Raw genomic sequence first — 21,088 nt, 5'->3', positions numbered from 1 at the left:
TTTGTTTTTAAAACAGGAAGTCCTCTTGGAATCAGCAGAGCTCAGTTTTCAAGTAAATGTATATAGCCTCGGAAAACCAAAATGCAATTTGGAGAGTGAAGCAAAGATTTTTCCAACAACCCTTTGCTACTCATCTGAGCATTCCTCCAAACTTGTTTTTAATATATCATCCCTTTGCCCTTTCAATCCAGCACAACACCACTGGGGGAAAAAGGCAGCTGAAAAAGGAAAGGTGTTCACTACATACTAAGGCATCTCAGCTGAATGTGGGTTTTATTCATTTTAAACATCAGCAACACGTATCACAACAGCAGAGGTAACGAATCGATTCAAGGAGAGTTGCCCCCTCCTCTCTCCCTCCTCCCATCCATGGCTCCTCCAAAGCCGCTTGCAAATTGCTGCTTTGTAGTTTCTCTGCGATGGAGCAGTAGGACCCAGGGGCCTGCCTCAGCCACCAATAGAAGCTCATACTTGGATCTATTTGTATGCAATGCCTTCTGCTCTGCGCATTAATGGTAATACAGATAACGGGTCTGAAAGAATTCTCTTCTGAAGAAGGATTTGATTTTCCGGAGTCCTGATATTGGAGAGAGATCCAGTTTCATCTTTCTTTAGAGTAAAAAGTCTCTTGAACTCAAAAGAAGGTCTCTGTAAGGAAAGTTGCAACGACTGTTTGAATCATGGAGCTGCTAGTTTTCTGACATCCACCTAATCTATGAGGGTAAGTGCCTCAAGTTAACTAACCAGTAATTTTTTTATTCGTCCACAAGTGTCAGGGTCCCCCCCCCTTTTTTTAAAGGGGGAGGGCGGGAAGCAATGTTGTATTGCAGTTATTCTGGGTTTGAAACGTAGAGGGTCGGCTTTTAGGTAGTTGAAATATTCAGGGCTTTTTTTAAAGCAACAGAAGGAACGATTAAAAGAAGATATCTCAATGCCAACCTAACACGTTTCTTCACAGTTGTGCTTATTGTCTCTAAAGTTGTCAGGTTATGGAGGGTGGGACTGCCACCAGTGTTAAGAAGTTGGAAAGCATCCCAGGCGTGGATTCAAAGACACACGCTCTCTCTAACGAGCAATTTTCATGCTGTATGGGACAGCACAGCAAAAAGGAGAGCGGCTGTCCATTCCCCTGAGCTTTTGCCTTGATTCATAGACTGTGCTGGGCTTGGAAAAGCAACTTTGCAGAGTGCTGATCTTCCCGCACTTCTTCTTTTACTGCAAAGCCCAGGCGTCTTTGGTGGTGGAGACAGGGATTTCCTGCTGCTGCTGTCTCTCTGGAGTGGGGTCTCTTGGTAGTACTTTGTAAATCCAGTGTTGCTTGTGTGTGTGTGTGTGTGTGTGTGTGTGTGTGTGTGTGTGTGGTATACGTATGTGTTGCCCCCTTTTATTTTGCCTCGGCTTCCTCTTTATAGTGAGAGGAAGAAAAAATACTGGGCAAACCGATTGCCCTAGAAACTCTTCACTTACCCGCCACCCCTTCCCCCGCACTGTGTGTAGGTTGTGAAGGGAATAAATTAACCCTTGAAGAACGTTTCACCTAAAAGAAGACTGCTTCTCTTTCCCTCCCTTAGTAATATCGGATTTTGCTTAAGAGTCAAACCCTTTGGTACTGAGAAGGATATTGCAGGTGGAGGAGCCGTGCAGCGTCTGCATTATTGATGAAAGGCTCCGTGCTGCTGCTTGGAGGGAGTAACTTCCCCCTCCGCCTCCTCTCCGAAGGACAGGGCGGCTACGGGGCGTGGAGTAATAACTGCTCTGAGAGGCGTGCTGCTGCGACCGCCTCCACCTAACACAATGGAAGAAGCCCCCCTACGTGCTGGCGCTTGGCTACTGGGAAGGGGGGAGACAGGAGAGGAAGCTCGTCTGGCCCCTCTGCAGCAACTGCTTGTGCTGCAGCAGTCAATTGCCGCAACCTTCCGCCGTCTCCTCTATCCTCTCTCTCTTCCCCGCCCCCCTCGCTTCGGCCAAGACTACGTTATCCTGAGAATGAGAAGTCAGATTGTGGGGCTAAGAAGGGAAGGAGCGGCAGAGAGAGAGGCAAAGGAATGTGCATGGAAGGCCACTGAGGGCTTGCCCTTTTCAGCCTGCTTCCCGCCTCTAATCCTCGTGAGGGGAAATGAAGGTAAATACACCGAGGCGCTCGCTTTCCCCCCGCGCGCTACTCTATCCCCATTTTCTTTTCAATAGCCCTTCCTAGATACAGTCCGTTTTTCTCGCTCGTGGGAGCTGCAGAATTGATGAGGCAAAGTTCATCTCGTCTAAGACGGCAGTCTTAAACACACTTTTCTTTGAGTTAGCCCAATTCGACGACATGGGGCTTCCTTCTGTGTAAACACGCCAGAAGATTGTGCTATAAAACTGTAATCCTAGGTAAACGTCTCACTGTGGGACCACAGTGGGACTTACTTCTGTGGATATATGCACATGAACGGGCTGCATGTTGGTTAAATACATGCAGATGTCAGAAGTTAATAAGACCCAGAAATTAACCTTGTGTCTCGTTTTGAGTGAAACAAAAAACATGTGAAGTGTTAATTAAGAAGTGTTTGGGGATATATGTGTGACCTTGCCCCTTAGCAGGGATGACTGCTCCACAGAAAGGCACTTCTCTGTAGGAAACAGTTGCATAAAGACAATCACATTTGACATTCAGATACAGGTGAACGTTGTCCTGTATGTACATGTCTCTGGGTAGCCAGGATTGGTTGTGGCCACCCAGAAAGTGTACACTGTAAGTACAGTATACAAACATGCATGTGCAACAAGGTCACTCAAGACATATTGTTGTTTGTGGTGGATCCCATAGCTTCCCATAGGCATCTGGATGAACCATTGGCCTAATCCAGCAGGCTCTTCTTATGCGCTTATCGGCAAATGGTACCAACCCATCCAACTTAATGTTAATAGTACTCATGTTTAGTGAAGTGATTTTGACACTTGAGGCAGAAAATGCCTCTCCTTCCCTCCCAGTAAAAATATGGTATCATAAAGTAAGTAACTAACAATCTTCTGCCTTTAATATAGCCCTGAGCTATCACAACCAGCTTTGACACACCAGGAGCTTCCAAGGCAGGACCTGGAATGTGACTTTCAGATGCTCCCCCCACTCCAGCCCTGCACATCTTAGTTGGGAAATTGAGTTTTGGCTCAAACACATGAGGAGAATGAGCAAGGTGTCCTCATCTCTCCAATAGTGTTGCGACCACATAAAAGTTGGCTCCTCTTTCTCAGGTGTGCTGTTGCATTGGAGGATTTGCATACCTGGGAAACGATTTCATAAAAATCCCCTGAGAAGAAAACAAAAACATGCAGAAAACATTGCATTTTCCACTGAGTCATCAGGTTGCTTAGTTTTATTTGTTTCCTGAAAGAATAAGGACTACATATCTGAAAGAAATAGCATCAGTTCACAGGCTGGCTTTGTGGAAACAAATAAACAACTTCCTAGGATGATGTGTATTGGTTTTTAAAAAATGTGACTTTAAAACTTCATCCCAAGTTTGTAATTCAGATGTAAAATCTACATTGGCTAGAACATTTATTTTCAGATCACAAGAAGCAGCAACTTCTCCAGCCTCTAATGCTGTTAACAATGGTTTAAATGCACATTTTGGAAAGAAGTTAAACGGGGGGGGGGAAGCATGATTAACAAAACAATGATTAAGGATATATTTAAGTTTTTCCCTCCATCAATTGGCCAAAAAAAATATCTGCATTATTATACGCAGATGACTTGGCCCTTTTTTCTTTAAACAAGATCGGCTTAAATAGAATGCTTGCCTCCTTAGAGGAATATTGCCGGGTTAACCACCTACAGATAAACCACTTAAAATCTAAAGTGATGATCTGTGGGAAGAATAGGCTATCTAAAAACCTTTGGACTCTAAATGGTGTCCCTTTAGAACAAGTTCATCTGTTTAAATACCTAGGCATAACCCTGACTAACAACCTTTCATGGAAACCACAGGCAGAAGACATCAAATTAGCGAGCGCCAGAATAACAGGGCAACTAAAAAGGTTATTTTATTCTCGTGGGGGCCAGTTAATAGCTCCGATGATAAAAATCTTTACTGCCAAAGCCCTCCCTAAATTGCTGTATGGGGCAGAAATTTGGGGTCATGCCCTTTGGCTAACTTTAGAACCTCTCCAAAATCTATTCTTGAAACAGATCCTGGGCCTCCCCCGTGGTGCCCCCTCTGCCCATGTGAGGGCGGAAACAGGTCTCCTCCCATTGTCTGCCAAAATAGACTCTGCAACACTAAGATTCTGGAAGAAAATTTTCCACCTAGAAGAATCTTCAATTGTCAAACTATGCTGGCAAGAACAATCACAAATTGGCGGTTGGGCCCATACTGTATTAACGCTAATGGACTCTTATAACCTTTCTTCTAGTAACCTCCCAACATTTTCATCAAAGGATCTGAGTAATTGGATTTTTAATTTTCACGAAGTGCAAGATAGGCTTCTTATTGAGTCATCCTCCTTCTCAAAATGGTTTGCTCTTTTCAAACTAAACCACATTGTTGCACCTTATTTTGCTATTCTTACCAACCCGAAGTTACGTAGAGCCTATACCGAAATCAGATTTCAGACTATGAACACAGCCTTTTTGGAAGGCAGATATAAAGGGGTCCCGAGATCTGATCGTTTCTGCATTTGCGGAAACAAGGAGATCGAAGATCTGGTCCATTATATGCTAAACTGCCCCTTATATAATGACCCCAGATATAAATTCTTAGCACCCTTTATAGCTCCAAGAGTTGGCCTCTCTCCTGATATCTTAATAGCCGACCTGCTTTCGGATAATTATAGCAAAACTATATTGGCAGTAGCAAACTTTGCACTTGCTGCAAAAAGTATCAGAGCCCAATATTGTAAAAGCCAGCACCACTGAATTTTTAACCGTGATTTATATTTTAGAAGTGTTGACACGCTATTGTATATTTTGTTGTAGTACTAAAGGCCTTGCTATGGCCTGTGGCTAAGAGCAAATAAAGCTGTTGTTGAACTTGATTAAGGATATAGTGCAAGACTTGCTAAGGTAGAATTGTCATTGCTTCTGCAAAGAGAACTTGAAGTCCTGCCCATCCCAACTTTTAGAATTATTTGAGTGAGTCAGTAAGCATGTGAATAAAGGTAATCTAGAAGACATTCAGGGCCTGTTCACATAGCGACTTGGATCCACATTTTAAATGCTGCTTTTTCAAGCGCGATAGATTTGGATGGTTCACATACTTCCGCCCTCACAACGAATAAACTTGCTGTTTTGCTTTTCAGCGTTCACATGCGTTCAGTTGTATTGCTATCAGTGCTTCTTTCTTGCCGCGCCCCCAGATTAGAATGTTAACTGCGGAGGCAGGCAAGGGGCGGCGTTTCCCTGTCTACTGCAGGTAAAGTCGGGAGACACTGGGGGATGCTATTCCCCTCTTTTCCTGCTGTCAGGCTTCAGGTTGATATGAAATGTTTGCATTTCGTCTAGCGTCTCTCTGTGTGTGTTTGTGATTGTTCGCTTATGTTTCCTGTGCCTGGTGCCATCGTGTCGTTATGGGAACTTTTTGTCCATGGGCACCAAGCAACCATTTCAATAAAGGAGACATAGCACCAGCACCATTAGCGGCGGGTGTTTGGTACAAAGTAGGGGGATCGCCCATGTAAGCTGGCAACATGCCAATACAATACTAACACTTGGAGGAAATATACTCGAAGATCACAATCCTATGCATATTTACTCAGAAGTTAGGTCCCACTGTGTTCAGTGCAGCTTATTCCCAGGTAAGTGCAGTAGGGTAGTTGCAAATTCAGAAGTGCAGGGTCTCTTCATTATAGTCATGCCACACCCCCTCGCTTGCTTGCTCGCCACTATCATCTTCACACTCCTCAGTCCTTCCCCCATGCACCTTCTTCCAGGATAGCAGACATCCTGAGGAGCCAATCAGCGTGTTTCTTACTCATCGGCGGATGCTCTGGGAATGCTGCAGGACATAAATTGTGCAAATAACTTAAGCATAGGATTGCAATCTCTCTCTCTTTCTCTGGCCTGCCAGCTTTGCAAGGGAGGAGTTTGGCCACCCAGCAACAACTTTGTGTGGCCTTGTATTTTTTTCTGGCCTGGTTGATGTCCACTGATCTTGGCCCACAACAGCCCTGGCAAAAAAATCCCTCAAATCCACCCCACTTTCCCTTAATTTGAACTCTGGTTTCTGGGCAGCAAATTTTGTGCCACAAATAATTGCATGGGATGAGCCAATGTGGTGTAAAGAATGTCAGCCTGGGACCTGAGAGACCAAGGTTCAAATCTCTGCTTGGCCATGACACTCACTGGGTGACCTTGATCCAGTCATTGCCTCTCAGCCTAGTCTACCTCACAGAGTTGTTGTGAGGATAAAATGGGTAGGGGAAGAACCCTGTTCGTACACCACCTTAAGCTCCTTGTAGGAAAAGTGGGATATAAATCTGATAATAAATGCATTCATCCATGACCTGGTATTTCCCTCTGGCCTGGGTCCTGCATCTGTCTAGGACCACCTTTGATCACTCACAGAAGGTGCTTGATGAAAGCCCCCAGCATCCAGCACCCTTGGTTGCCAGGAGGAGAGTGGCTCTCTATGGCTGCCACTTCTATAGGTACCACCAGGGCATGAATTAATTGATCCCATTCATTTCAAACTAGAGGACTCCGGACTCCCCTTTGATTCTAGGGAAGCCAGAACACCCAGAGGCCGCCCAGGGGCTGATAGAGGGGGGAGACACGGCAGCTGTCTGAATAATGCGAGGAGGGACCGGAGAGGTTCCAGCCAGCCTCAGAGGGCTGATGAGTGCAGCCCTGGGTAGGGCTTTGGTCAGACCCAGCAGGGACCTTCTAGCGATTGCAGACTCTCCCAGGTTATTCTGTCACCGGGGATGGAACCCCGTCTCCCTCACTGGCAGTAAAACATACACAAATAACATAAAGAAGTATCAGATCGCTGCTTTGTCAGCCCTGCTTGACAGGCTTTGGGTCAGCGCCGAAGAGAGGCCTGCTTGCTTGCACGTTGGCCGGGAGTCACGTAGGGAAGTGCTCGGCTCGGGCCTGGGAAGGGAGGCAGACCAGCCATGGCGCCTCAGACATGATACAGGTGAAGGGGCTGGCGTCATGAGTGCCACCGCACCGTGGGAAGATGACGCCGAGGTCTGCCGCCCAGAAGGCAGTCGTCGTGACTGATGGCTCGGGTGGCGCGAAGGACAGCCTCTCCTCCTCACTGCTGTAGTCGGGAGTGACGGCATCCTGGGCAGACACAGCGGGGGAGGATTTTTTAAAACGACTGAGAGGGCACGGGGGGGGTTGGCCAGATAACAGAGTGAAGGTCGGGATTGCAAAAAGCAAGGAAGAAGGTTGCCCCCTGGTGCTCTGTGATGAAATATATTGTGGGGGAAGGGGGGAAAATGTAGGCAAGAGCGACAGAGGAAGTTTACTCGTCAGCAGCCGGAAATAAAATGACAGTCAAGGGGAGGAGTAAGGGAGGATCTAAGATGGTGAACAAACATCGCAGAACGAAAACAGCGAAGAAAAGCAATCAGATTGTATTTGGCACTGAAGCAGGTGTGGTTTTTTAAAGCAATTTCGGATTTTTATCTCATCCATTTAATGTGGTTATATAGGCAAAAGGAGTTGATTGAAATCGGATTGGCAAAAACGTCATGTAGTTGGTGCAAATTAAAAGGATCTGCGAAAAGCCTCAGATCCTGATTATTCTGGCATGTGATCAGGCCCTCAGAGTGGTAACAGTGTTGATCTGATGCAATCTATGGAAGCTCATGGCATAATGAATTTGTTAATCTTTAAGGCATTACAATACTCCTGATTGTTTTTTTCAAAAAGAGAGCCAGTGTGGCATAGTGGTTAAGGTGTTGGACTACAACCTGGAGACCAGGGTTCTAACCCCCACACAACCATGAAGCTCACTGGGTAACCTTGGGCCAGTCACTGCCTCTCAGCCTCAGAGGAAGGCAATGGTAAACCCCCTCTGAATAATGCTTACCATGAAAACCTTATTCATAGGTCCCCATAAGTTGGGATCGACTTGAAGGTAGTCCATTTTCAATTCCAAAAAGCTTTTGACAAAGACCCTCACAAAAGCCTGTTGAGTAAACTTAGCAATCATACAATAAAATGACAGTTTTGTGGATTAGTAATTGGTAAAATAACAGGAAGTAGAAAGTAGGAAAAGTGGTTTTCACAATGAAGGAAATAGTGGGTTCCCCAAGGAGCTATATTTGTTCATAAATTATATGGAATCGGAGATTAACAGTGAGGCTGTTACATTTGTGGATTACATCAAATTATTCAAGATGATGAAAACCCAAGTGGACTGCAAAGAGCTCCAAAAAGATATCTTCAAACTGAATCAATAGGCAGCACAACTGGAAAATGACATTTAATGTAGCTAGGTGTAAAGTGATGCACACACTATCAAAACATCCTCTTTCACATATACACTGATAAGAGTCTGAATCAGTGGTGACTAAGAAAGAGATCTTTGGGTTGTAGTGCATAGCTCAATTAAAACATCAACACACTGTGTGGTGGTGAGAGGGGGAGGGAGAGAGAGAGAGAGGCAAATTTCAAATTATGATCTTCTAGCAAAGAAGTTGATAATAAAACTACCAGTATTATAAACAACATATATTAATACCTGGCATCTTGGCATTAAAATTATAATATCACAGTATTACATGATAGCTTGGCTATCTGAAAATTGCAAAAGTTTGTGGGTTTTTTTTCAGTAAGGGCAAGCGATACCTGACAACAGGAAAGGATGTTCATTTAAAATAAAATAACTATACACTAATTGCCTTGGTAATGCAGTATCTAAGTCCATCACATTATTTTACACAATCGTTTTGGAGGTAAAAACCCACATCTTCACATGACCATCAAGCTACTGTATGTGTGCTTATGGTACAACATTGTTTTAGGCCACATGTGTTAGTCCAACCATGATAACAAATATCACGGTTGGAAACTGGATTTTAAACTTAAGTTCTATGTAATGGAAAATGACCAGAATTCAGAAATGTGGTTTCAGAAATATGATTTCAGTGTCAGTCTTCTGGCAGGGGGGCTGAATTGTTTTTGAAGGAGTAAACTGTTATTGATATCTGCAGCTAACAACAGCATTACTATTTTGTGGACTCGCCCATACTTGTAAATTGTGAAAGTTGATCACATCAATTTATGAAACTCCCTTATGCTGTGTCATGCCATAGGTCCTATTTACTTTCTGTGGTATATCTTGACTGTCAGAAGTTCTCTGGGGTCTCAGGCAGAGATTTTCCCCAGTCCTGATTCATGGGAGTCTTTTTGGCTAAGGATGATGGCACAGATTGAACCTGGAGCCTTGTACATGAAAAACATACGTTGTACAACTCAGCCAACCCTCCCTAATTCACACATATAGACACACATACACACCAGAAGGGGGTCAGTTCACTCATTTATGCTAAAGTATCTTATGGTATAAAAATGTTTTATCCATTTTCATTACTATCATTGGACAATTCATTTAATTAAAATAGTTCCATAGGAAGCATTCATTTTGGCTGCTTTGTATAATTTGTGTAGACTAATATATTGTTGAATAATGCACTTGCAATAAAACATCTGCTAACAGATAACTTCCTTCAAAAGGTGTTAGCAGTGTTCTGTATTTGAATGTGTCAAGATATTAGTAGATATCACAAATCAGCACGCAGCAAGACAAAACACATAAACAAGCAGTTTAAGATAATGAGGAAAATACTGGAGGTTGTCTGCTAATACTTTATTTACAGTATTACATTTTGTTGTATTGTTTTAGCATATCCTGATATTTATTTATGTATTTATTTGATTTATATCCCACCCATCCTCCCAGAAGGAGCCCAGGGCGGCAAACAGAAGCACTAAAAACACTTTAAAACATCATAAAAACAGACCTTAAAATACATTAAAACAAGACGTTAAAAACATTTTTAAAAAGCTTTAAAAACATCTTTTGAAAAGTGTTAAAAACTTTATTTAAAAAACACATTAACAAGCAATTCTAACACAGACACAGACTGGGATAGGTCTCAACTTAAAAGGCTTGTTGAAAGAGGAAAGTCTTCAAAAGGTGCCGAAAAGATAGCAGAGATGAAGCCTGCCTAATATTCAAGGGGAGGGAATTCCACAGGGTAGGTGCCACCACACTAAAGGTCCATTTCCTATGTTGTGCAGAACAAACCTCCTGATAAGACGGTATCTGCAGGAGGCCCTCACCTGCAGAGCACAGTGATCGACTGGGTATATAAGGAATAAGATGGTCTTTCAGGTATCCTGGTCCTGAGCTGTATAGGACTTTGTACACCAAAACTAGAACTTTGAACTTGGCCCAGTAGCAAATGAGCAGCCAGTGCAATTCTTTCAGCAGCAGGGTGACATGTTGGCGATACCCTGCCCCAGTGAGCAGTCTTGCTGCCGCATTTTGCACCAGCTGCAGCTTCCGGACCAACCTGAAGGGCAGCCCCACATAGAGCTCATTACAGTAATCCAGCCTGGAGGTTACCAGTGCATGGACAACAGTGGTCAGGCTATCCTGGTCCAGAAACTGCTGCAGCTGTCTTATCAGCTGAAGCTGGTAAAAGGCACTCGTAGCCATGGGAGGTCACCTGGGCCTCTAGCGACAAAGATGGATCCAGGAAAACCTCCAGACTATGGACATGCTCTTTCAGAGGGAGTACAACCCCATCCACAGCAGGCAACTGACCAATTATACGAACTCGGGAACCACCAACCCACAGTGCCTCCATCTTTCTAGGATTCAGAATCAGTTTATTGGCCCACATCCAGACCACCACCGAGTCCAGGCAGCGGTCAAGGGCTTCAACTGCCTCTCCCAATTCAGATGTTACAGAGAAGTAGAGCTGAGTATCATCAGCATACTGCTGACACCTCGCCCCAAAGCTCCTGATGACCGTTCCCAAGGGCTTCATATAGATGTTAAACAGCATGGGGGACAAGATGGTACCCTGTGGCACCCCACAGCACAACTGCCAGGAGGCCAAAAGACAGTCATCCAATGCTATTATCTGAGAACGACCCTGGAGATAGGATCAGAACCACTGTAAAACAGTGCCTCTAATACCCATCTCACCAAGTCGGCCCAGAAGGATAACATGGTCAATGGTATCAAAAGCCGCTGAGAGAGGAAGTAAGAATAACAAGGTCACACTCCCCCCGTCCTTCTCCCAATAAAGGTCATCCATCAGGGTGACCAAGGCTGATTCAGTCCCATAACCAGGCCTGAACCCAGGCTGGGATGGATCAAGATAATCTGTTTCATCCAAGAGTACTTGCAATTGCTGCGCCACAAGCCTCTCAATCAGGGGTATTTCTGAAATGTTCATGTTTAAAGAACAAAGATACATAACAATGTTAATGTGAAAACTGAATTGGTCATACATTAGTATAGTCTCACTTGAATTCAGTGAATCCTCATAAGTCTGTTTTGAAATCTCTCAAATAAATTCTAGAATAAGGGATTTACCCAGAAAGCCCAAACATAAGACTTCTTCATAAAACTTGGTAGCCAGTGTTGGAAAAGGGATAAAGTAGGGTCAAAACTACAAACATGTATTTCTCATTTAGGCTGCAATCCAATCCACAAGTATGCTGGGTGGGGGAGGGGGTTGAACTGAGGAAAGGGATCCCTCTGCCCACTTCTGCTGGCTCAGCTGGCCTTGTGCTGGTTGCCAGCACAGGCTTCCCACTTCCACCTGCTGAGTGTGTGGGTGGAAGGCCCTCCAGCAGAACCAAGCAGAAGGCCCTGAAATGGAGCATTCCAGAGTGGGAGCTGGATCCTGAACTACTCTGAAAGTGGATGCCAGCTGGAATTGGGTTGAATCTGGATGTAATTGCTGCACCAACTTAAATTTGGCACAGGCATCAGGCCCAGTCTACCTGCCCCCAATTTCTACCACTATTGCTGTAAATAGCAAGGCTGTAGATGTGGTTGTAGGTCCACTGCTTTGTAGAGGCTCAACGGCAGCAGCAAACAATTTTAAATGCTCTGTTTGTTTCCATCAAAAAAAAATTCTAATTCTGACTAAAGATACAAATTGTGGACATACCTATATGATTTCATTTTACATCATGTTGTTCATACAGTTGACTTTTATTACTTGCTCATTTCCTGGTAACAGAACACCTTCCTCTTAATTTCTGTGTTGTTGTTCTTCTTCTTGTTGTTGTTGTTATGCACATTCAAGTTGATTACAACTTATGGCGACCCTATGAATCGGCTACCTCCAATAGCATGTGTCATGAAGCACCCTGTTCAGATCTTGTTAAGTCCAAGTCTGTGTCTTCCTTTATAGAATCAACCCATCTCCTGTTTGGCCTTCCTTTTTTTCTACTCCCTGCTGTTTTTTCCAGCATTATTCTCTTTTGTAGTGAATTCTGTCTTCTCATTATGTGTCCAAAGTAGGATAACCTCAGTTTCATCATTTTAGCTTCTAGTGATAGTTCTAGCTTAATTCGTTTTAACAACCAATTATTTGTCTTTTTTGTGGTCCATGGTATCCGCAAAACTCTCTTCCAACACCACATTTCAAATGACTTGATTTTTCTCTTATCCACTTTTTTCACTGTCCAACTTTCACATCCATACATAGAGATTGGGAATACCATGGCCTGATCCTGACTTTGGTGTTCAGTGATACATTTTTGCATTTGAGGACCTTTTCTAGTTCTCTCACAGCTGCCCTACCCAGTCCTAGCCTTCTTCTGATTTCTTGACTATTGTCTCCAGTTTGGTTAATGACTCTGCTGAGTTATTGATAATCCTTGACAAATTCAATGTCCTCATTGTCAACTTTAAAGTTACATAAATCTTCTGTTGTCATCACTTTAGCCTTTTTGATGTTCAGCTGTAGTCCTGCTTTTTTGCTTTCCTCTTTAACTTTCATCAGCATTCCTTTCAAATCATTACTGGTTTCTGCTAGTAGTATGGTATCATCTGCATATCTTAAATTATTGGTATTTCTCCCTCCACTTTCTGTATGTGTCCTTTTTTGTTCTCAGGTAACTTCTAAACTTTCTATGAAGCCACATTGCCTTCTTTGGCCTTCCCCCTTTTTTCCTTGGTGGAAATGTTTGCCATTGTGCCTTTAGAATTCCCTTTTTTAGAAACTCCCACCCCTCTTGGACTCCTTTTCTCATTAGGGTCTCTTGCCATGGAATTTTACTTATCATTGTGCTGTGTTTATTAAAATTGGCTTTCCTGAAGTCCAGGGTATGCGTATGGCTACTCTCAGCTTTTGCTTCCTTTAAAATTAAGAAGTCAAGTATAGCGCGGTCACTTTTCCCCAGAGTTCACATAACTGCCACTTTATCCACTAAGCCCTCTGTTGGTTAGAATCAAGTCAATTATAGCTGATCCCCTAGTTCAGCCTTTCCCAAAGTGGTGTGCCTCCAGATGTTGTTGGACCACAACTCCCATCAGCCTCAGCCATTGCTAGCTGAGGCTGATGGGAGTTGTGGTCCAACAACATCTGGAGGCACACTGGTTGGGAAAGGCTGCTCTAGTTGCTTCCTCCACTTTCTGTAGGAAAAAGTTATCTCCAACACATGTCAGGAATTTCTTGGAGGGGCCGTGTTTGGCAGAAGTTGTCTCCCAACAGATATCGGAGTAATTGAAGTCTCCCATTACTACTACATCATGCCTCCTTGAAATGCTGGCAGTTCGCTTTGCAAAAGTTTCATCCTTGTATTCTCCTTGATTGGGTGATTGGTAATAGACTCCAACCACCATGTTCCTTTTATTCCTTGCCCCATTTATTTTAATCCAGATACTCCCGGTGGAGCTACCAAGTTCATCTTTCTGCATTTTTGTGCAGGAGTATATGCTTTTAACATGTAGTGCAACTCCATCTCCTTTTCTATTTCTTCTGTTCTTTTTGAACAAGTTATATCCTTCAATTGCTGTATTCCAGTCATAGGAGTCATCCCGCCAAGTTTCAGTTATACCTATCAAGTCATATTTACTCTCCTGTATTAAGAGTTCAAGTTCGTCCTGTTTGTTTCCCATACTCTGGGCATTGGTATACAGACATTGCAGACCATGTGATTTATGGTCTGGCTTCCTACCTACATTTTTATGAAGACTATTACTGGTCCTCATTAGAGCCATTCCCTCAATTTCTCTTAACTGTGTACAAGCCTTTGTTAGTCATTACTGCCAGGTTTATTATTTATTTATTTATTATATTTGTATACTGCCCCATAGCCGAAGCTCTCTGGGCGTTTACAGCAACTAAAAACATCAAAAACAAACATACAAATTTAAAACACATCTTTTAAAAACAATTAAAAAAATTTAAAACAATTTAAAAAACAAATGCCAAAATGCCTGGGAGAAGAGGAAAGGAAAGTTTATGTCTCTCTTCCCCATAGGATTCAGTTTAAAGGTCTCCTGATGAATTTTTCCATGCTGTGGCCAAACACATTCTTCCAGTTTTTGTGACGTTCAACCCATCACTTGCCAGCAGTCCATCTTCTAGGAAGCATTGCCTATGGTCCCAGAATCCAAATCTCTCATGTCGGCATCACCTTCATAGCCATTCATTCACCCAGAATATTTTTCTTTACCTTTCTACTTCTCTTCTAAAGGATAAGTGAGAAAACTATCAAGGCCCCAAAGTCCTTGAGTTTCCTCCCAGAGCTTCAAAGTCGGATGTGATTTCTTTGTAGCTCCACTTGACACTATCATTCATTTCCACATGGATGAGAAGAAAGGAATATCTGTGTATGGGATTTATGAGCAATGGCAACCCTTCCATCACATCTGTAATCTGAGAAAGCATACCTGGCAAGTCCGTGGTTCTTCTCTGCATGCTTGTGTTTCAGTCCCACACAGCAGGGAGTGTCCCACTACTACTACTCTTCTCTTCTTGTTGTTGTGGGGTATGGTTTCATTGCCTCTGCCTGACTGAGCTTCAGCCTGTCGCTCACTGTCACGTGGGGTCTCCTGTAATTCTTCCCCTGCAGACTGTCCTCTAGTCTCATCCTCAGATGCCTGTAGTTCCACCAGTGAAGGGTGTCTTCTATCTCTTCTGCTCCTGTCACCCTTTTCCACGGAGTTTCCTCCACTTCATTTTTGTTCTTTATCACAGTCTCCTCTTCTGCTTCAACATGCTGTTATTCTTCCACCTCCTGTACTTCTCTTTGCTGTTGTTGTTCCAGCATTCTTTCTAAAAATTCTTCGTCTTCTCTTATACTCTTCAGTGTGGCCACCCGCCGTTTCAAGTTCTTCACTTTTTCTTCCAACAGTGCCACCAGCTTGCACTTCTTGCACATGTATGCCATGGTTTTTTCAGGCAAGAAAACAAACACTGCACACACTCTGCAAGTCACCATTACTGGAGTGTCCTTCTCGTCCATAATCTCTACTTCAGTAATTTCTTTCTTTCTACTTGTATTGGAATGACCTGTACTTTGTTCTGTCCTCCTTCGGGGTAAAGAGAAGAGTCCCACTAATATGTGGTGCAGCATACCAGGAAAAAGTTTTTTAGGGACCTCCACTTTGACTTTCCTGCCAAGCTCCTCTTCCAATCTCCTGTTAGCTTTCCCTGTTCGCTAGCTCTCTGAGAGCTGGCTCGCTTGTTGTCTTGCCCAGAGTGAGACTCATGAGACGGAGACGAGTATGGAATTAATTCCTGTTTTATTAAAGTAACATCAAAGGCAATACATTTCACTATGCTAACTCACTGCAATCCCTAACTAGGCTACCTAAGTACACTCTGCAGCGTGTGAAGAAAGTTGACTCAGCACCCAGGTCAGGGGGGAGCAGGCTTAAGTAGGAAAGGTCTTCACCCGTAATCTCAGACTCCTTCAAAGACTCTCCCTCTGACCAAAGCGCTTCTCCCGGTGTCTAGTGCGGGGCGAAAGGGGGTGTGCCTCTGCTGGCTCATCTGACAATACAGTCTCGATAGGTGCCGACTCGGCTTCCGGAGGCGGGGAAGTGCTTGAAGTGCCAAGGGGGTGTGTGGAGTTGGCACACGCACCAAGACATCTCCCAATGGCCCTATGGGGGCATCTGGAAGTTGAGTGCGGTCTTCTTCAGCGGGAGAACTGTCCATGCGAACTGGCACAGTGTCATCCACACCCCCTCCTGCCTTGTCCTCGAAAGTCTCAACACCCTCTGATTCTTCCCCTTGTCCAGCGGCCGGAACTGATGCTTATCCAGCCCGCCTCCTTGATCCTCCTGAGGGAGCTGGGGCTCAACACTGACCAGCTGACACATCTCCCTCTGCTCTGCTAAGTTAGACATCAAAGAGGTCCTTAGATATATATTAAAGTTGCTTCAACAGCACTAAGTCATGGCACACTATAAGTATAGTAAAAAAAATTCCAGAGCAGCAATTACTTTAGTCTGCTGCAGCAAAAACAACAGATTCCTGTGTGTCACCTTTAAGATTGGAAACACATTTATTATGGCATAATCTTTCATGGGTTGAACCTACTTTGTCAGATGCAATATAAGGAAATAGCTTAATTATTATGCTTGTTTATTTAAAATATCTAAATATTGCTTTTCATTGTTTTTGGTAAGAGTTGGTAGGCTTGAGTACTCCTTAGACTCTGGTAATAAATTCTGAAGGATACACCACGTAAACTCAGGGATGGTCTGATATCACAAAGCATGTGTCAATTTGTAAAACTTTGGGATTATATCCCACCTATCAATAAGATAAAGTCACTTAACAATATACTTGTTCCACTAGTTAAATGTTTTGCACCTGCAGAACGTTGTTGCACAAAAGAATGCATAAGGAGGTTGCTGGTAACTTCATTGCACAAAACATTGTACAATCTGTTGCACAAGTTTCTGCCAGTGGAACTGTTGCACAACATAAAAACTCACCAGTCTGTTAGCACAAGAGCCCTTGCACTACTGGACAAAGAATTTTTATTTATTTTATTTATTTTATTTAATTTATATACCGCCCTAAGCCCGAAGGCTCTCTGGGCGGTGTACATAAAAGATAAAACAAGCACAGTGTATAAGTACAATAAATACCATAAATCAAGAGCCAAAAACAAACAAACAATAAAAGAACCAAACAACGTCCAAAATACAAGATAATAGTGAAATACTGTTAAAATACACTTTAAAATGCCTGGGAGTATAAAAAGGTTTTCACCTGGCACCGAAAAGATAGTAGTGTCGGCGCCAGGCACACCTCATCGGGGAGACTGTTCCACAATTCGGGGCCACCGCTGAAAAGGCCCTAGTTCTGTGTAAAACCTTGTTTTATCTTCATTGGGGGCATAAATACCCACTATCAAAATGTTTGTACCCTGTAAAGTAATTTCAACCCCCACAAATCTACCACTATCATACAGTAATACCAATTTAGGAAGCAATTGTGGGTTAATGTAAAGAACAACTCTATTTTTTTTTTTGGTCCAGCCGAAATAAATTCTTCACCCAAATTTTTACAAATCAAATATTTGGAATCTTTCTTCTTAATATGAGTTTCTTGTAAACAAATTATATCCAATTTTAATTTTTTCAAATAATGAAACACTTTCTCTTCTGCGCCGTGTTGGCTCCATTTATATTCCAAGTTAGATATTTGTAATCCATCTTTAAGCGTGTATTTTAAAATGTGCCTGATGCTCCTTTTAATCCATCATCTTCCTTCCCCTCCTCTGCATGTTCTTGTTGACTTTGTTTCCCAGGAATTATATCCATATCTTTGAGTTTATCTTCTTCCATGTCTTTTGAAGCTTTTCTCAAGAAGTCCCTTGCTTTTTGAACAGTATTCAATCTATATTTCTGTTGTCTGAATGTAAAAATCACTCCTTCTGGAACATCCCATCTAAATTGAATTTTGCATTGCTTAAGTTTTTCTGTAAAGAAAGCATATTCTTTTCTCTTACGTAAAAGTCTAATAGGAATTTCTTTCATCACCAGTATTTCCTTACCATCAATTTTAAAGGTATTTTTAAAGTGTTGTTGTAATACCATATCTCTGGTCGTCTTCTTTATAAAGTGAACAAACACATCTCTTGGAATTTTTTTCATTGTTGCATATCTGGAATTAATTCTATAAACTTTGTCTATTTCAAATTTCATCCGATCTTCATTCAAATCCAGAAATTTTACTAAAGCATTAACAATTTTATCTCTGATGTCTTCACCTGTTTCCTCAGGGATTGCACGGAATCTCAAACAATGTTCTTTATTTCTCAATTCAGTCACAGCCATATAGTCCAAGTTTTTTTCTAATTCCAGATTTAATATATCTGTTCTATTCTCCAAGATTTGTACCTTTTCTTTAGTATTTTTTGCATCCTCCTTTATTTGCCCAATTGTCCCTTTAATCTCATCCACTTGTGTTTTAATATAGTCTTTTATATCTATCAATTCAGTTTTCATTTCCTGTTTTATATCATTAATCCCTTCCATTATTTTTTGAAACATATCTGGGGGTATAGCCCCTTCCTGTGGGTCAATTGAACCTCTTCGCTCCTGGGCCTTAGTTGCTTTTTTAGTTGTCATTCTCGAAAGAAGCCTTTAATTTCTGATATTAACCACTGTTCCAGTGGTTATGGAAAAATTGTCAGAGTTTTCATATGATCATTGGTGCGTCATGGGTGATTGGAATGGGGTAATCTCACCAAAAATTGATAGACTTTCTGAAAAAAATATTAAAGAGACAGGGTAAATTACCGAAGATTTGCTTTGAACTGATGGAACATTTAGAATTGGTGGATACCTGGAGATATATAAATGATATATAAATGATAACGCAAAGGAATTTACTTATTTTTCAGAAAGACATAAAACATTCTCGAGGATTGATATGATTTGGATGTCTAAAATTCTAGCGAAGGATATTTTTAAAATGGATATATTACCAAAAACTTTTTCGGACCACAATCCTGTGATATTAACTTTAAAAAAAAAAAATCTTGGATTTAGATGGAGACTAAATGAATCTTTATTACAGAATGACAAAGTAGTACAAGAATGTAAGAAGAAATTAAAAGAGTTTTTTGAACATAATTTGCATAAAGGAACAAATGAAAATATCGTTTGGGATACAAGTAAGGCATTTATGAGGGGATATTTTATTAAATGTAACTCTGAATTAAAAAAAAAAGAAACAACAGAAAATGCAATTAATTTTGGAAGAAATAAAACAAAAAGAGGAAGAATTGAAAAAGAATCCAACTAAAGTTTCTATTGTAAATCAAATTAAAATGTTACAGAAGCAAGTATCAATGCTGACAGAGAAATTGAAAGGAAACTAAATTTTGCTAAACAAAGGACTTTTGAATTTGCAAATAAACCAGGGAAATGGTTAGCATATAAATTAAGAAAAGAACGTCAAAAAAATATTATTTTAAAGATGCAAGAAGGAGATGAGACGCTGACAGATAATGTAAAAATCAAAAAGATTTTTCATCAATATTATTCAACATTGTACAAGTGTCAGGAAATTCCATCTGAAAAAATAGAAGAGTATATATCTAAACAGAATTTGCCTAAAATTACAGACTTTCAGAGACAAGCTATTAATGGCCCTATTACGTCAAGAGAGATATCTGAAGCTATAAACAAAATTAAATTAGGAAAGGCGCCAGGACCAGATGGGTTATCTGCAATGTATTATAAATGTTTGGAGGAAGAACTCTTGCTACCTTTACAGTCTACAATGAATTTTATTCTGCAAGAGGGAAAGATACCGGATAGTTGGAAAAATGCTAACATAACATTAATACCTAAAGAGGAGCAAGATTTAACTAAAACAAAAAATTATCGGCCAATATATCTATTGAATAATGACTATAAAATTTTTACAATGATCTTGGCAGAAAGATTGAAAATAATATTGCAACAATTTATCCAGGAAGATCAATCAGGGTTTTTACCTAAAAGACAATTACGTGACAACGTCAGGAATGTCTTGAATGTGTTGGAATATTTAGAACAACGAAATGATAAACAAGCAGCTTTGATTTTTTTAGATGCTGAAAAAGCATTTGATAATTTGAATTGGAAATTTATGTTTCAGGTTTTGGAGCAAATGGATTTTGGAGATAATTTTATAAAATGGATTAGATCGATTTATTCATCTCAGAAGTCTCAGATAATTGTTAACAGAGATTTAACGGATTCATGTGAAATACAAAAGGGTACAAGACAGGGATGTCCATTATCTCCCCTTTTATTTATTCTGGTCTTAGAAGTGCTGCTTAGAGATATAAGGCAAGATAAAAGGATTTCGGGATTAAAGATAAAAAAAGAAGAATATAAACTGAGAGCATTTGCTGATGATTTGATAATTGTACTAGAAAACCCTTTGGAAGGAATTAATGTATTGATGGACAAATTAAAAGAATTTGGACCGTTAGCAGGATTTAAGATCAACAATCAAAAAACAAAGATGTTGGTGAAAAATTTAACTTTAAGGGAACAGAAAGAGTTAATGGACAAGACAGATTTTACAATAGAGAAAAAGTTGAAATATTTAGGTATCATTATGACAAATAAAAATTCAAAGTTGTTTCATAATAATTATGAAAAATTATGGACAGAGATTAAGAAAGATTTGCTAAAATGGGATAAACTACAATTGTCATTAATGGGTAGAATATCTGTGATAAAAATGAATGTATTACCGAGAATGATGTTTTTGTTTCAAACAATACCTGTAATATCCTCTGATTTACCTTTTAAACAATGGCAAAAAGATATCTCTAAATTTGTATGGCAAGGAAAAAAACCAAGAGTTAAATTTAAACTACTACAAGATGCCAAAGAAAGAGGAGGACTGGGATTACCAAATCTGAGACTTTATTTTGCTGCCTGCTGTCTAGTCTGGATAAAGGAATGGATCTTATTGAGGAATAAAAGACTATTGGATTTGGAGGGCCATAATTTGAAGTGGGGATGGGATGGATATCTATGGTATGACAAAGTAAAAGTAAATGTAGACTTTAACAATCATTTTATAAGACGTCCTCTGTTGAAAATATGGAATAGATATAAACCAAGGTTTTATTCGAAAATACCATTAT

General features: G+C 41.2%; 1 protein-coding gene across 1 annotated transcript in view; it reads left to right on the top strand.

The window, feature by feature from the left end:
- The first annotated feature begins 522 nt into the window (after positions 1-522).
- ROBO1 (roundabout guidance receptor 1) overlaps positions 523-21,088 on the top strand; it is a 1,232,929-nt gene continuing 1,212,363 nt past the window's right edge. The window contains exon 1 of the mRNA XM_061627948.1: positions 523-721. The gene's annotated coding sequence lies outside the window, so the exon portion shown is untranslated. The remainder of the gene's footprint in view (positions 722-21,088) is intronic.

This window comes from Rhineura floridana, chromosome 5, assembly GCF_030035675.1.
Source record: "Rhineura floridana isolate rRhiFlo1 chromosome 5, rRhiFlo1.hap2, whole genome shotgun sequence".
Lineage (NCBI taxonomy): Eukaryota > Metazoa > Chordata > Lepidosauria > Squamata > Rhineuridae > Rhineura > Rhineura floridana.
Note: the sequence above shows the minus strand (reverse complement) of the source record. Positions and strands in the feature narration are given on the sequence as shown.